The sequence below is a fragment of the Prionailurus viverrinus genome, chromosome A1 (assembly GCF_022837055.1).
Source record: "Prionailurus viverrinus isolate Anna chromosome A1, UM_Priviv_1.0, whole genome shotgun sequence".
NCBI lineage: Eukaryota > Metazoa > Chordata > Mammalia > Carnivora > Felidae > Prionailurus > Prionailurus viverrinus.
This window is the reverse complement of record NC_062561.1, coordinates 48241576-48259654: the sequence shown is the minus strand read 5'-3', so window position 1 is coordinate 48259654 and position 18079 is coordinate 48241576. Positions and strand designations below refer to the sequence as shown.

Sequence of the window (18079 nt, the reverse complement as noted above, 5' to 3'; positions counted from 1 at the left end):
CTTCATTTCTGTTGACTATTTCTTCTGTGAAGAAGCTTTTCACTTTGATATAGTCCCACTTGTTTATTTTTGCTTCTGTTGCCTTTGCTTTTGGTGTCAAATATCTGTGTTCTTTTGCAGCTCGTTGAGCTTCCTTCAAACAATGATTTTGAATTCCTTATCCAGGAAGCTGTAGGTTTCATTCCTTTGAGGTCAGTTACTGAAAAGTTATTGTGTTCATATGGTCATGTCTTGTTTCCTTGATTTTTCATGTTTCTTGCTGATGTCTGTACATTTGTTTGAGTAGTTGCAACTTTCCAACTTTATGAATTGGTTTTGGTAAGTAAAGACCTTCACCTGCAGGTGAAGTGTGAGGATGCTGTCTGGGTTGTTTGTAGCAGTTCCCACTCTGGGAAAGGCCCAGTGGTGTAGTCTCTGTGCAGATCTGTCAGCTAATGTCAGTGCTGGCAATGACTGCAAAGTCCTCAATGTTAAAACTGTGGGTGTCCACAGAAGGAGCTAGGGCGGTTGGGGTCTTTGGTTATGAAAGCTGCTGGAGACAAACTGATCTCTTTTTCTCCTACAGTGAATGTCAGGGCCTCAGGGAATCCCTGTAGGGGCTGGGTCTGGCTCACTGACACCATAGCTGTGGTGGTGGCACTGGTATCTGATGCATGGGTATCCACAGAGCAGCCACAGAGCTGGGGTTTGGAGTGCAAGTGCACATGAAGTGACAGCAACTCCAGGCTCTGGAGCACTGGCTGACCTCCAGCAGGGGTAACTCTGATGCCTGACATTGAGCCACTGTTTGGAGTGCCTGTGCACAAACAGCAGCTACAGAGCTGGAGTCGTGAAACGGGGGTGCCTGTGCAGCAGCTGTGGCTCCAGGATCCAACGTGTGCACAGGGTTTTGAGGCGCAGCCCAGGTCCCAGAGTGGTAAAAGAGCGGCTCGTTTTAGAGAACATACCGCAGCAACTCCTTCTCTGGGGAATTTTCAACTGTGGCGGTTGCTGGTTACCTCAGCGCCAAAAACTGCCAGTGTCCTTTGAAGAGCAGGCCACTGGGGTCTGTGCCAACAAATACCACCAGGTTCTCCTCTGTGAAAGCTGTGGGGAGTCTGGCTGCTGTGGGGCCTCAGTTGCGGGGCTGCCCAGAGTCCTCTGCAGAGCAGGCCACCAGGGCCATTATGGTACGTGCTGTGCAACTGATATTGATTACCCCATCTTCTTGGTCCCTAGCCACCTCCGGATATCTCAGCTAAGCTCATCTCTCAGTGATCCTTTCTGTGCGGTTATTATCCTTTTTTCTTTTTCTTTTCCTTTTTTGTTTTGGCTCCATCGTGTTGCTCTAAGTCCTTGGTTGGACTCTTGAGCCCTCCCAAGGCTATTTTCTTTTGTGGATAGCTGCCTAATGTTGTTCTTTAGGGGGCAGGGAGGGAGGGGGGATGAAGGCTGGTATCTCCTACTCCATCTTGCCGACACCAACTACAAAAATCTTTCTTTCAACACAGTTTAATCTATTGATTGGTTAAGAAATTGTCTAACCAAAAGAGTGAAGTAGTCATATCTTCCAACTGCCTTTATTTCATTACCACTCTTTCCTCACTCATTCATTCACTCACTCAACTCTGTCCCAATTTCTCTATCCTCTCTATTGTACTCACTTCTAGACTTCCTTTTTGTTTACTTGAATTTCTCCACAACTACCCACCTGGTCTCCCTGCTTCCAGCCTTCTCCATTCAAATCAAACCTCCGTAGAGCCCCAAGAAAGACATATCTAAGATATATGACTGAAAACTTCACGTCCTGACATGCAAACCTCCCATGATTTTGCCTTACCTTCCTGAAGTTTCTTAGAATGAAGTTTAAAGTCTTGAAGTTGGCACACAAAACACTTTGCCATCTGACTCTTGCTTTTCTCTCCAGCTTCATTGCCCCACACTTAAACTCTTCCTCTTCATGCTTTGGCTTTTAATATTTAGGAGAGTAGCAGGTCTTTGTATGTCATTGCCCTTTATGATGCCATAGTTGGAATCAAAATGCAATACTATATGCAACCTGTAAAGCACAATCAAATGTTAGAGCCTGTAAGAGTTTCCATAGGTAAGTGGATGAACCCACGATATGTGGTGCTGCCTGTTAACACTGCAGTTACCTGAGTCTGCTATTTCCCATGAACCTTATTCCCCTGTATAAATCTTTCCCTTAGAAAAGAAAGGCGCCTGGCTCACAGCAAAGTAACTAGCATGAGATCAACAAGCTCTTTAGGGATTTGCCCATCTCTACAGGACAGAGAACAAATTCCTACTGTTTGTCAGGTTTCTGTGAATTTATAAAAACAAGTTTCCCAGACATTAAGGTACAAAACTCAGATGTAGTGGTAGAAAAACATCACAGTACAAAAAGGCATTCAATTCTCTTGGAAACACTGTGCTTATTAAAGGCATAAACACTAGGTACAGAAAGTTCAGTAATCCTTTTCCTAAGGGCAATAATAGTTTTTACATTACAAAATCAAATGGTTGCTCTTTATTTGAGGGCTGAAAATAAAGTGCCAGTTTGGAGAGGAAGCAAAGTGCAACCAAGTCAAAAGCTCGCATCTGAATGGAAGGTCAATCCTTTTCCAGTCTCGGTAGCCTTCATCCAAATGTACTTATAACCTTTACTTTTACTTCTGCCAGGTCGTATATCTTTATCATTGGTTGAGATTCTGGCATAATCACAGAAAACCATCCACTCATTTAATCCTTGGCTATGCTGGTTATCCATGCATGTCCTAAAGGGAAGCCAGAACTCTGCACCCAATTTAGCACCATGGTGAGACTTTTCCACAGAACTACAGCCCCTCTATGTTCATACAACAAGTATAATATTGATAAGCAATAAAATTACACCTGACAACTACTTCCTCAGGAAAGAAAAGGGAAAGGAAGTAAAGAGACCATGTTTTGAATTACTTTAAATAGGTGATCTCCTATATAAATTATACTGAAAGGCAGTTATTTTCTGAAAGCAGTGGATTACTGCCACCATATCGCAGCTTAGCACACCAAACCCAGAAATGAAGTGTTTTGCCCAAGCTCATGCAGTAAGCAAGAGAACCAGGATATAAACTGATATTCAGAGAATATGTTCTTTCCCTTCCATGCCAGCTGCTTCCCAGAAACAGAGCGTAGACCTATTGTGATGCAGTTAATTTCTGACAAACCAGAAATCTAAATATGGAAAGCAATTCTCAGCGACTCCTATGGTGTCCTTATATCTTGGATAATGAGATGGATCCTGCAGAGAGTAGGTTCCATATCTCATGATTTCCATTTCTGCTCCCAAATGAACATCACTACAAAGATATTGACCCTCTAATTTCTAGATTTTGGGTTTTTTTTTAAAGGTGTTGATAACTTAACAAATATCACCAGGACAAGTAGAGGCAATGATGGGAAGATATCAAGGTATAGAAAAGAGATTACCTTAAAAGTAAAGCTACCCTTACTTCTCCATTACACAATATCTTTCACCTCAAATTAAATCCTCTTTTTCCGCATTGCATTGTGATGAACAGTGAAATGCAAGGAATTAGTCTGGCATTATCGCTGCTGATATTACAAGTTTGGACTACAATCCACAGTAGCATCCATCAAGAAGTCAACAACTACTGATAAATTCAAAAGTCAATATTTCATGGCACCAAAGTTTGATGTATCATTGGCCTTCCGTTGTTACTTAGATATTTCTCCCCCTACGGCCCTCTCCAAACATTCATCCATTCAACAAAGCATGCATTGTATATGCCACATTATGCTAGGAAATATAAAAGACACATACACTGGGCTGTGCCTCCAAAATCAACCACGTGTTACATCTCCCCAATGTCACTACAACACAAGTACAGCTGGAACACTATCACAGCCTTCTGACTGGTCTCTGAAGTCTTTTGAAGATGAAATCAAACTCTAACATGCCCCTACTTATGATCTCCCAATGACTGTCCATTGTAATTACAACAAAAATAAAGGGCTTTTCCCCTTACAACACCTGCATCATGCGCCCTCTGGTATACCCAGCCACCCTGGAACTTGACCCTGTATATTCCCTTTGCCTGGAGTGCTCTTGCCCCAAGTATGCACACGTCTGGCTGCTCTTCTATCATTTAGGATCACCTGAAATGCTACCTTCTCAGAGAGAACTCTCCTGAAGATTCTATCTTAAGTTAAAATAAACTCTCTATAATATTTTCACCTTTAAATATTCTCTTGAGCATTTATTACCATACAAAACAATTTTTTAATTATTTAGCATTTATTTCCATCACTTGAATATCAATCCCTTGAGGACAGGGAACTTATTCATTTTATTCACCACGGATCCTAGGGCCCACAGAGAATCTGGTTCTACAAGGTGCTCAAGAAATACACATGTTTACAGCATACAATTCAATTATTTTCTTTGTGTGTATTCAGAGTCATCTACCCATTACCATAATCAATTTTAGAACATTTTCATTATCCCCCCAAATAAATCCTATACCCGTTAACAGTCATTCCCCATTGTCCCCCATCCCCAACCATAAACTTTAAAAACAAAAACAATGGTATTTAGAAACTAAGAAAAATAATGTGTAGGGAGAACAAAAAGCAAAAACTAAAAGAAGAAACAGCAACTGCCAGGGAGGGATAGGAAAACAAGCTAATTCATATGTGGATGGAGATAAATAAATGGTTACACTGTACACTCCAAATCCATATTGCAGCAAAAGCATCCTTGTGATTCTAGCACCAACGTGAGCTCACTTCTCTAAATGACAGCCCTGCTCTTGTAAGGAGGGGAAACACAGAGATAATAGTTAAAGAATAAGATATCATGACCTGTTTAAACACAACTTGCCAGAATGTGATAAAAACGAAGCTAAATCACCACACTGTTGATCACAATTCTGTTGATTAGACCCACAGAATATTCCATAAGTTAAACAGTTACTAAGATATCAACATTTATAAGTTGAGAGGTTTTTTTTTCCCATGGCCCAAAAGGAGCTTCCATTCCTGATTTTCTACAATGTTAAAATGAATTATACAACATTTTCCATCATATTGGCAAGAATAATGTCTTCTAAAATTCAAACATCTGAGAAGCCTTCTTATTTTCACACCATCTTCTCCCACATCTGATTCAATAATTCAAGAAAGGTCACTCTTGGACAAAGGGTCACAGAATGCTGTTCCGGCATCTTGGCCTTCTACCCTCACATGTTTAGGGAACATGCTGAAGTTAATGCTAGCCCGCCCAAGTTGAAAGTTATGACTCAAATTTTGCCAGCTGCAGTCAAACTCTCCTTCATCTAAACTTTTGCCATTTCAAGACCACAGACATCTAACTCTTTGGAGATAAGACAAGGAAAACCACCTAGAAGTCAACTTTCTCTGAGCTTGACTTTCTCAAGTTTTGAGATTCCTGCTACTGGTTCAAAAGGAAGAAACATGTGTGTATGGCTGGAAAAATCGACACAATACTGGAGACATGTGTGTAGGATACCAATTGTTAAGGAGGGCTCCCGTAAGACTATGTTGCTAGGTGGTTAATAAATAAAAACAAACAAGAGTAACTGCAGAGGTGCTGAGTCTGAACATGACTTCTTGAACAGGTAAATCAATAAAATGCCAGTTAGTGAGGTAAGAAGAATGAGATTAAACATGCAAAGTTTACTTGTGTTTTTTTAAAAGAAGTAATTACACAAAGACAGGTGCAGTAAGAAGTCACTGGTGTAGAAAATGTAGAAAATCTTCCTAGGGAGATGACAGGAAGTTTGTTTTCAAGGTGGAGTTAAAAGGAAAGGGTTGAGCCATTGACACAACCATCCATGTATTTGTTCCTCTGAAGTTGGCTCTGTGGAATGGCCGTAGGCCCCCGGTACACAAACCAGCTATTTGTAGAAAACTGTACTTTAGAGACTGAAGCAAATTTCTCACAGCTTCCTACGAGGTGCCAGGACAACAAATCTGTGAACAAACAAAATGTTGCTTGGGTTACTACATGCAAACTGGAAGATTCACAGTGGTATGCAATGATGTTGCCTTAGACAGCTCCTCGCTGGCTGCCGGGAGAAACCAACTCCCAAGGCTCTCTGGTATTCAAGACGTTGCCCCAGTCACATCCCAACAACTTGTCCAGAGGTAACTACTGCTACTCCCTGGTCCAAAACAAATTGTTTTAGTCTGTCCAAACTTGTGAGTTCACTATCACCTCCCCCAATCTCAAAATACACACTGCACTTGCCCGTCCGGAATGTCTTCCTTGCATCTCTCCACCTTTCTAACCCAGCTCCTTCGTGGGACTCTCTAGCTCACTACAGTTGAAAGGAACCTCTCTTTCTTCCTATAACCTTCAGGTTATAGGTTGGCCATGGTCTGGCGAGAGCATGCCTGTATAGTTTTTTATCACAATGTGTCTTATCTGTTGGACCTAGCTATAAACTCCTTAAAGACAGAGACTGAGAATCATTCATTCTTGTTTTTATTCTCGCACGTAGTGGGGGCCTAACACATAGTCAGTGTTCAACAAATATTTGGGGACAGCTGTGGGAAAAGAAAAGACCCTGTATGGGGGAACCGACAGCCACTATAATAAATGCAATGTAGCGGCTGATACTGTTCTCTCTGCAACAGGAGGCTCTGTTTCGCCCAGGCGTTCAGTGAGCCAAGCTGACACAGCTCTGCCATCTTCAACAAATGGCTTCCAAGGTCAGTTCAATGACTTCCATCCCTGCCAGTAGGAAGAGAAGAAAAAGTAGAGACCCAGTGCCAGAGACTTTCCCTCAGGAAATGAGTGAGAAGTTGCACACATAAATTTTAAGCACATTTCTTTGCCTAAAACCTAGCTGCCAAGCTTGTCAAGAACTGCAGTCCTGAGGTGGGCAGCCATGTCCCAGCCACCGCCCTGTCACCAGAAAAGAAGGGGGAAAGAGGTTTCAACACATTCTGGGCACCTTTCCCACCTGCACACTAGTGAACGTTTTATCCAATGACAAAGGGTGTCCTCTATGCTGGAATCGGGCTTTTTAGGAAATGTCAACCTCCTGTCATCCAAGGGTAAATCCCAACTCTCCCTGTCCAGCTCTCACCATGGAGTGACCCAGAATCACATTTTAGGACTACGTACCGAGCAAGAGTAGCTCTCCTCTCTCTACCCTCTTAGCAAGGGAGGAAACCCCTATCCTCTAACCTCTCCATTGCGAGCCATGTGAAAGATGACTCCTGCCCACCAGCTCACATTCTATCTGCTATCTCATCAAGGCTCTGGGGTGAGTGAGGAGTCCCCCTGCTGCTGACTATCAAAGACATTGGAGGGCCCACTCGTATCACCAGAGTCACACATACCTACTAAGTTTTATAGTAAATGTGCCCAGTGGCTCCAGTCCACTTACAGATATTTAGATGCTATCTGCATAATATCTAATTTTAATTCAATTCTAAAACATTTATTGATCATATATTATGACCAAAGCACTGTGTAGATAGCGAGATTTTTTAATGCTACAATGCCTGCCCTGAAGTTGTTCAGAATCCCGTGAGGGAGATGGATATCCGCAACTAACTCTATTACAAAATGCAACTGGGCAAGTCTCACCAGAGGTACGAGCAAAGTGACATGAGACCGTGACCAAAAGAGTAATCAATTCTCACCAGATGGCCAAAAAAGACTTCAAACATATTTATATAAAAAGGTTTCCTGGGGGAGAGAGATGTCACTTGAACAGGACCTCAAGGGATGAGGAGAATACTAACAAGTGGCAGAGACAGAGAGCAGCATGCCAGGTGGAGCATGAGCAAAGGCACCGAGGTGCAAGAGTGGAATGGGCTGTGCTCTTTGTCCCAGGGGGCTGGAAGGGCGCAAAGAGGACGACTTGAGCATGAAGTAGTTATGGAGGGATGGCTCCGAATGTGTGCAAACCTGAGCCAACAGGACTAGCCATGACCCAGGATTTCTGAGAAGGGCCGCAGCTTGATTGATTCCAAGTAGAAGGAAGACAACTCTGCTGATGGTGACAAGAGGAGGCAGCGAGGTGAGGAAGACCAGCGGACACTCATAATGACCAACATTTATGGAGCACTAACTATCCAAGCAACATGCCAAGTATTTTACTAGCCTGCTCCTATTTAAGAGGAAGTCCTATTATTTCCCCCACATTTCAGCTGGGTAGTAACAGAAGTGGTACACTAAGTGCAAAGGTCTGTTCTAACTGCAGAGCCTGAGTGCTTTGCCATAGTAACCATCACACTCAGTCCTGTCGATGTGACAGGACTCCAGACTAGAGACACAGAGGGACTACAGGAGGGCAAGCACCGTGGAGGGAGGGCACTGAACAGATGTCAGAGGGGAATCAAAAGAAGAATCAGGGCTGTGACTTGAAGGTGTATGAGACTGGAAGGAGGGCAGGATGATAAGCTCTGCTTAGACCCATGGAGTTCTGAGTGGCTAACAGAAAAAAATCATAGGGGCTCTTGGGTGGCTCAGTTGGGTAAGCATCCCACTCCTGATTTTGGCTCAGGTCCTGATCTCACGATTCCTGAGATGGAGCCCCAAGTCAGGCTCTATGCTGACGATGCAGATCCTGTTTGGGATTCTCTCTCTCCCTCTCTCTCTGCCCCTCCCCCGCTCATGTGCACGCTCTCTCTCAAAACAAAGAAAACTTTTTTTTTAAATAAAAAATAAAAGATAAAAAGAAAAATGACTGAAACCACAAACTACCCCCGAGAGCTAGGTCCTGGGGAGTAAGGAGAAACAGGCATGGAGTCATAAGTTACAGCATTCATATTTGTTGATCCTGAAAATTGAGCAGCATGTGAACAAACCAGACCAAAAAAGCAAGAGGCTGCCTGGTTGAACGCTAATGCACTGATTTGGAGGAAAAATTCAACTTGATTGACTGGCCTGCATTATACTGATAGCAGTAAATCCCTTTGGCCAAACAGAACTTGATTTAGCCTTAAAGGTATGCTATGTATTATCTCTTTGCATACCAAAATATTCATATATCATGGGAAAGTATAAAAAATTATGTTTTTCCTTTCAAAGAGTGGAATGTAAAATACCCAGCAAATCCTCCTGGATGGCGCCTGAGTGAATGTATTCCTTGTTATTTCATTTAAGCTGCTAAATATCTATTAGAGTAAAATTATGGGCTCTTTGAATGTGGAGTTTCCACTTGTAGCTTCCTGAGCACTGAGCCTGAGCCCTCTGTTTTATAAGGCAGATCTGCCTCGCGACAGTGATTGCCTAGCAAGTGGCCAATGGTCCCTACGAGAAGTTGTTTCCTTTACATCTTAAACCAGAGGGATTTATAGAACCAAAACCACAGCCCAGAGCTTGGATGGACATAATGACAAACCAAAGCCATCCACTGATGTTACACTTTCTTTGGAAGACCTCAAGACGCTGGCAATTAAAACTATCTAAGCATGTCACTCTGTGACCTTCACTTTCATGAAGGTGCTGCTCTCTCCAGAAATGACCTACCTACTTTACAAAGTCAGGATGACTCCTTTCTCTGTGAGCTCTTTCCACTTACCTACAGGGTGTATTTCAAGTTTTTCAGGTGAGCCGCCTTTGTCCTTTGCTGAGCAATGAATGGAAGTGGAGGGTGGGGTATAACTCAATGCTTAAAAAAAAAACCCAAAAAACAAAAACAAAAAAAACCCTCTTCCCTTTATTCAGCTGTACAAACTTTCTCACCGCATATAATGAACAAATGAACAAATGCAAGTAAGACGTTAAGATTGGCAGCTTTATCAAAGCACGCTCTGTCAGGTTGTGGGGGAGGATATTTGCCAAATCAGAACACATAAACTTTTAGTATAGAAACCAGAATATGAATTAAGCTCATATCACTCAAAAAGAGCTGAATGCATCTGAAACCAAAGTACACTGTCAGCCACCTCCACTTGCTCCAGGCGCTGATGCCTTGATTAGCTATGCAAGAAGCTACCTGCTATTTTAGAATTATATGAAGTCACCTCAGGGTATCTACAAGCTTCTCACGCACAAGATACTGACTTTTTTCCTCCTTCTTCTTGGCTTAGAGCACAGTTGTTGCTACATCCAAGTAAGTACTATATCATGGATTGTTACTGCCTAAGCTGTCATTAAGGCAGCTCGCCTTCTCAGAACAATCAGCCTGCAAACAATAATGGTTTGTTGCTAAACCCCCCTGAGACTAAAAGACACCTCGTATTTTTTTTTTCAGGTAGACAGTGCTCCCCTAAACGATTCGGAATCTGAAAGCTTCATTTTGAAAGAGGAATTTTTTTTTTTAATAATAGAGAACACTCCTTCCACCCTATTTTTGAAAAATAACTTACCTTCTCTCCTGAAATAGTAACTAAATTTATAGGAACGAAAGAAGAGCTCACGTGATAGGTAGCTAACCAACGAAGCCGCCCGTGTACGTAGTATTTATTCCAGGTACCACGCAGTTCAACATGTTTCTACCTGAGGTACATAGATTCTGTTTTGATACTGAGCTGCTCAAAAACATTTTTAGGTGAAAATGGGATCACGAAAGTGAAGGATTGACAACCCCGGTCTCCAAAAGCCAAGGTTAATAAGGGCTTTTGTATGGTTTCCTAAATAAATACATTAACACAGTCAACCTTTGACCTGTAATGCCCTTAATCTCTCAGCCCCAAGCTTCTCTCCAGAAGGGTGTTAACAATTTTGCCAAACCAAGCAGTGCCAAAGAGTGCTGAGCACTATGGGCTAGACCGAAACCACCTTAATCACTCACCTTTCCTCCTGCCAGATTTCCAGAGTGTAACTAGTCAAACTGTTCTTAGATTTCTCAGGCTTAATCTTCCCCACAAAACTTGAGTGTTGCACATAAAAAGGAAAAGCACTGGATTTCTGCTGCTGCTCATTTAGCCCAGACGCCCTTCCCAGCTCGACCTCCGGGTCGCATCGTCAGAATGTTCCGAATCCTAGCGCCCACCTGCTCTAAACCCAGATTGTAATCCCTTTCAACTAGACCCGTGTTTTCTCCTCACTGCTGTTAGCACGTATGGCCAGTGAGTCCAATCTTCCTCGAGGCCTTAATAAAACTTCCCTTACTGCACATGCAATTATTAAGCGTGCAATTTATATTTCCAGGTGCACAAATTTCTCATGCAAATCTCTTTGACCTGAAGTAACCGAATGCTCCTTAGAAACATGAGTCGACCGCTTACTCAACAGATCCTCAGGAAATGTCATCAACCACATCTCATTCTCCCCAACTTCAAATCACCATGGCTTACTTACACATATCTGAAACCAAGGCTAACTTCTCAGGGCCTATCATGGGTGAACTGAACCACAGCTACGCACCAGGTTTAGCTTTTGTTTCTGTGGCTTATACAAGCAAAGAAGGTGACTAAAATCCAAGCGTCCCACTCCTGCGACACAAAGACTATTCGGCTGCTGCATGGTTCTGACCAAGGCTGTTCTCATCACATATGCTGCAAAAAAAAAAAAAAAAAAAAGAGACGGGGTGGGGGGGGGCGGGGGGGTGGGGGGGGCGGGGGGGTGGGGGTGGGGGGGAATCTGAAACAGTGATTGCTGTCTTTCAAAACTAAGCCAGATGCTTTAAAGCACAACTCCCAAATCAAACTTCCAAATGATTAGTGAACATTTAGGGGAGGGAGAGGAGGAACCCGAGAGTCCTCCCCTGTGAAGTTGTTGAGTATCTCTGGGTGTGGCCCAGGGACCCCGACAGGAAGTTGAGTGTCCCAGAAAGATGACAGTTATGACCCTTGACCTTCTATTCCCGGCTCAACGAGGATTAGTTCACTTCAGCATGCAGGAAAATTGAGGGCACTTTTCTAGTGCTAATTCTGAGGCACAGAAGCCACCAATGGAAGGTCCATGAGCACTTCCTCTATTAATATTACCTCAGCTCCAGGAAACAATAGATGACTGCGCTTGAAAGGCTCCCCTTGTCCCTGGAATCAAAGAGAACACTTTGTCATTGGCTAATTACTTATTTATTCATTCAACAAATATTTATTCACAGTATACTAGGTTCTTGGGTACATGCATCATTACACTGGAAACACACTACAGCAGGAAAGCCTGGCTAAATAAATGCCAGTTTCCTTCTTTCTTCTCTCAGGGTAAATACATTCTAATTGAAAACAATGAACTGACAGGCGATCCTTTGAGGACTGCCTTTAACTGAATTCAAGCTATAACATGAAGGCTTAGGGGAGGCTCCAAAGTGTTGATTCCTTGTTCAAATTACCTCATTTCCAAGTGGATACTGATAACCGGAGTTACGGCAGGACGGCCTTCTGTACGTGAGAAGTAAAGCTCCCTGTACTATCTGAAGGTTCCTTGCAGGATTTCTTGACACAGAATGTCGTTAAATTTAAAAACAAATCATAACAGTTTTTTTTTTCTCCTCAGTCTCCAGGTGTAATTTGGCCCATGTAAATTGTTTTTTCTTAATAATGTAAAGAGTGACATGATAGATTTGATAAGTAGCATTTTATTATAAAATCAACAGGTAATAATTACCTAGGTGACTCATGATGAGGTGTAGAGGTGTTCTTAGCCTATCTGAAAAGGAAGAAAAGTTCATTAAAGTTCAAGTGTACAGAACACAAATCTGGAGGCCTGGGCTTTTAAAAATTGCCCAATTTCACAAAGTATATGTTCCCTTAAAATCTGATTCTCACCAAGAGTTTGTGAATGCACAACTTAAATTAGTCATGTGAAGGGGAGCGGATTAGTTACAAGATGGGAACCCTGCCATTCTCCTCTGTTTACCACAGACCAACAGGGGTTGAGTTACAACTGCTTATTATTTCTGAAGATGTACTGTTACATAAACACGAACATGAAATTCTCAAAATGGACCCTACCTAAGAACAATGACCCTTAGAAGTGTCACTAAGAAGTAAGCCTTATGCCAGTCATGCAGATTCTCATCGTTCCCCGTAGCTGCCTCTAACATAAGATGTCACTCCCGTAGTTCACACGGAGTGGGAGGATCTAAAGGCTGATGGGAGAATACAGGGTCATTAGGTGAACATGCTAGCAAAAGTCCTCTCTGAAATGGATTGAGTATCTTTAATCCTGTATTCTGGCCTCCGATGATTTATGGCTCTTATTTTCTTTTCTCTCTTTTCCTTGTAAGGCTTGCCAAAGTAGACTTTAACTCTGCCTTGAAGCAGGCAAACACGGAGTTCTGTCTTCCTTGATGAATTGGATTCTTGCCAAAGTGAAAGCTTCAATGACAAAATTATTCTCCAAAGAAGGGACAAGGTGATGGTCTAAAAGACTGAAGAAATACCACTGAGTATTCGACTATTAGAGTTTAGAAAAGTAAGAGCTAGGCCATGATCCTCCCTCCATGCCCCATTTCTGACCCCTACCCTGCCCCAATTCCAGCCCAGTTGTAGTAAACAAAACAAAACAAAACAACCCTGCATGTATGTTAAAACTGATTTGATTTGATTCATTTTTAGGTAGGACATTAGAAGCTCTGCCCCATCATCCTTTGGTTGTTTCACTTTAAATGACAAGGAGCTGCCTGGTTGCATCCTCTAATCCTTCACCTTCCTCAACCATAAATGCTTTAGCTCTATGCCAGATTGTGAAGTAGGTAAAACGTACTTCTGGCACCCTATCACATTCATTCGTGAGCTCTTCTCCATCCCCAGCCACCCCCAGCCCTCCAGAGCTCCATGCCACTCAGGCTTCCTCATCTTAGGATGCAGATATGATAAACAAATATATTCGAAACTGCAAGAGACCTTATTTTTCTCATTCTTCTCATGCCTACAATTATAAATAGAAGCTTCCTAATTTCTCTCTTCACCCCAGACCTTTACCCCGAGTTGCAGAGCTACATGTTCAAGTTTATTGGACATTTTCACTGGTATATCCAACAAATACCTTCCTTTAGAAATATAGTTTTCTGTGGGAATGCAAGCTGGTGCAGCCACTCTGGGAAATAGTATGGAGGTTCCTCAAAAAACTAAAAATAGAACTACCCTACGACCCAGCAATTGCACTACTAGGCATTTATCCACAGGATACAGGTGTGCTGTTTCGAAGGGACACATGCACCCTCACATGCTTTGTACTAGTTTACAGCAGCACTATCAACAATAGCCAAAGTATGGAAAGAGCCCAAATGTCCATCGATGGATGATCGATAAAGAAGATGTGGTATATATATGCAATGGAGTATTACTCGGCAATCAAAAAGAATGAAATCTCGCCATTTGCAACTACATGGATGGAACTGGAGGGTGTTATGCTAAGTGAAATTAGTCAGAGAAAGACAAAAATCATATGACTTCACTCATATGAGGACTTTAAGAGACAAAACAGATGAACATAAGGGAAGGGAAACAAAAATAATATAAAAACAGGGAGGGAGACAAAACAGAAGAGACTCATAGATATGGAGAACAAACTGAGGGTTACTGGAGGGGTTGTGGGAGGGAGGGATGAGCTAAATGGGTAAGGGGCACTAAGGAATCTACTCCTGAAATCATGTTGCACTATATGCTAATTTGGATGTAAATTTTTTTAAAAATACAAAATAAAACAAGTTGAAAATTATATATATTTTTTTCTGTATTGATTAGTGGGGCATTTTTCCTTCCCATGACCCAAATCAATAGCCATAAAGTTGTACTACACACTATTTTTTCCTTTACCAACAAAGTAGTTTTCAATTTCTGTCTATCCTACCTTTTATTCAATTCATTAACAAGTATTTATGGAGTGCCTACTCTGTGCCAGGAATTTTTTTTTTTCTTTTTCTTTCTTTCTTTATGAGAGAGAGAGAGAATCCCAAGCAGGCTCCATGCTCAGCATGGAGCCCGACATGGGGCTGGATCCCACGACCATGAGATCATGACCCAAGCCAAAATCAAGAGTCAAACTCAACCGACTGAGCCACCCAGGTGCCCCTATGCCAGGAATTTTTCTAGGCTCTTGAGATATACCAGGAAACAAAATAGGAAAATATTCCTGCTCTCCTGGAGTTTACATTTGAGTCTGGGGAGACTAGCCCATTAATAACAATGGTGATAATGATGATGACAATGACGATGATGATAAATACATAAACTTAAACAGTGTCTTAGAAGATGAGAAGTGCAATGGAAATTTCTTTTAGGTAGAACAGCGCTAAGAGGAATGCAAGTTCCAGTACAGATGAGCATCAGGCAGTGGGGGGTAAAATTGTTAAAGAGTGTAAGTCAGCCTCATTGAAATGATATTCAAACATGAGAACATAATGGTATCTGGAGAAAGACTGTTCCTAGCAGAAGAAATAGCCAGTGCACAGGTTCTACAATGGGAATGTTCCTGATATGTTCAGGGAACAGCAAGGAGGTCAACATGGCTGGAGGAAGTGAGAAGTGGGAAAGTGTGCAAGGGGGGACCACGGGGGGACTGTGGGCCAGATGGTGGCTGTTCTTCACCAATGTAAGAACTTGGGGCTTCACCCTAAGACTAATGGCAGTATACTGTAGAGTTTTAATTTTTTGCTTATAATTATTCTGGCTACTGCACTGAAAATTGACTCTGAGGGACCAAGAATAGAAGCAAAAAGACCAATTAGGAAGTTATTATAATAATCCAAGTGAGAGATAGTGATGAATTGAGTCAAAATGGTTTTAACAGAGGTTATAGGAAGTGACCAGATTCTACATATATTTTGAAGGAAGGTCCAACAAGATTTCTTTTTTTCCTTTTGGTCTTGTTCTTCTTTCTCTTTTTGTTTTGAAATAATTTAAGATTTACAGAAATGTTGCCCCAAAAATATCGTTCCCAAATATTCTTCACTCAGCTTCCCCGAATGTTTACAATTTATATAAGAGCTATGTGATGTTTATACCAGGAAATTAACATTATATAATACTGATACAGAACCATTAACTAAATTATAAATGTAATTCAACTTTCTACAGTTTTCTCCCAATGTCCTTTTTCTATTCCAGGATCTATTCTAGGATCCCACACTGACTGCATTTACTCAAATAAGTAAGGATCAATATTAGCACATACTTAAGGATTTATAGAACAAAAATAGGGACTCAAGTCCTTGTGATCCAGATGAGTACCTTTACCACTGTTCCATGCTGAAAAACAAGGTAGACAATCTACAACGAGTAGAAGAGAGAAAAGTGCTCAGGTAAACTCTGGGTGGAAAAAATCACGAGCCTCTGTGCTTTCACCACCTGAAGGGACTCCTAGGTGGTTCCAGTATTATATTATTCTGAATTTCCATTTTGGCACTCTAATTTAAAAGAAAACTTCAACTGGATCATTAAAATGAGGGATCCATGCTGTAGATACCTATGACTTTTTTTCCTTAGGTCAGTGTTACAAACTTGCTTGTTTTCAATGTTTTCTCTTTAACAACATTGCACTTTTAACTCCCTTGGGTGAGGGGCTAAGAAGAAAGACAGAAGCAATCAATGACACCAATGCTCAGCGTTCATTCCCTATATAGGGAGCAATAGAACTGGAACCCAAAGAATGAGAACCTTTCGGTAATTAGTTTCGTTTGGTTGAGTCTGGGTTCCTATGCCCCACTTTACAGAGAAAAGAGATCACTAGAAAAGAAGTGCATAGCACAGCTTGAACCTGTGCATCAAGAAAGCAGTGTCTGAAGTAAATCCCAGGCTATATGCATTTGGGGTTCAATCAGCTATACCTTCTATAATCTACATTTAGTTGGCTGCACAAAGAGATTCTTATCTGTAATCATGACCTGGGGGCACTGCAAGATAATCATTAAATGTATTCACTAAACTGTACTTACTAGGGCAGAAAATTGGAAAAACATACCTCAGAAAGATTTTCAAACAAAGGTTGAAATTTAAAAATGGTTTTCTACTTCATCTTCAGTTAATTAAAAAAATTTTACTCTGTCACACCACCACAGTTTGTAATAGAATAGAACGTAAAATGAAAACCATTTGTCTCTATATGATTCATTTTAGCAAACATTCGTTCAGTGCAGGTATTTTGTTACCTACCAGCAGTGTATGAAAATAAATATGAAATAGCCCTACCATTTAGAACACGCTTAGCAAACTACAGTCCACAGTCCAATCTTGTGTTTGTGTGGGCTAAGAACTAAGAATAGTTGTCAGATTTTTTTAATGGTTGGTGGTGTGGGGGGGGGGGGGGTGGCAAAAGAAGAAAAATATTTGTGACGTGTAAAAATTACATGAAATTCAAATTTCTGTTTGTAAGTAAAGTTTTATAGAAATTCAGCCACACTCGTTTCCTCTATAATTTATCTGTGAATGCTTTCACATTAAGATGGCTGAATTGAGTAGTTAACACAGAGACAACTGTGGCCTGCAGTCTTCTACAGAAAAAATTTGCCAACCGTTGCTTGAGAAGCTCACCATCTATCGTGGGATAGGGTTACACATATACACTTAGTTTTCATAACACATTTAGTGCTGTGACAGAGGTATAAGAAGAGTGGGAAATTCCTTCTACCTGTAGAAGTCAGAATTTAAGGAGAAAGAAGGCAACAGAGAGTGATGAAAAGGCAAGGACACAGAGGATGGAAGCACACCATAGGGACAGAGAATAACAAACCCATATTGTGTCTGGGAGAAGTTGTGTAAGTAGAAGTGGAGAAAGAAGTGGGAGATGAGATTAAGAAAGTACCTGAAATCAGATTAGGATTTCTAATCCACTCAAAGATTGTCTCCCTGTAGATGGTCATTAAAGATTGTAAAAGCAGAAGTACTTGATCAGATCTGTGTTTTAGACAGATAACTCTAGCAGAAGGGTGGAGACAGGAGAGGGACTGAAATCCTGAGAGAGTAGAGGCAGAGAACCAGATAAGGGCTATTGCAACAACCCAGATGAGAGATGATGATCTGACTCAAGACAATCTATCATCCAAGGGCAGGGTGGAGTCCAGAGGTGCAATAGCATTTCAGACCCACTGAATTGGTGACTGACTGGATTTGAAAAAGAGAGGGGAGGATACTTGACTGAATTTCTGAGCTGCGCAAAATCAATCAATGAATGTCTTGAAGCAAAATAGAAAACCAAGAGGAAAAGTAACTATAACAGAAA

The 18079-nt window shown here is 41.6% G+C and overlaps 1 long non-coding RNA gene across 7 annotated transcripts in view; it reads right to left on the bottom strand.

Annotated features, from left to right (window-relative positions):
* LOC125171317 (uncharacterized) overlaps nucleotides 1-18079 on the bottom strand; it is a 42649-nt gene that overhangs the window by 13641 nt on the left and 10929 nt on the right. For 4 of the 7 annotated variants that reach the window (XR_007154270.1, XR_007154262.1, XR_007154264.1 and 1 more), the window contains 4 exons: nucleotides 12524-12565; nucleotides 11899-11949; nucleotides 11336-11466; nucleotides 1820-5976 (listed from right to left, as the gene is read on the bottom strand). This is a non-coding gene — a long non-coding RNA (uncharacterized LOC125171317). The remainder of the gene's footprint in view (nucleotides 1-1819; nucleotides 5977-11335; nucleotides 11467-11898; nucleotides 11950-12523; nucleotides 12566-18079) is intronic. The other 3 variants (XR_007154265.1, XR_007154267.1, XR_007154260.1) reach the window with 3 other exon arrangements.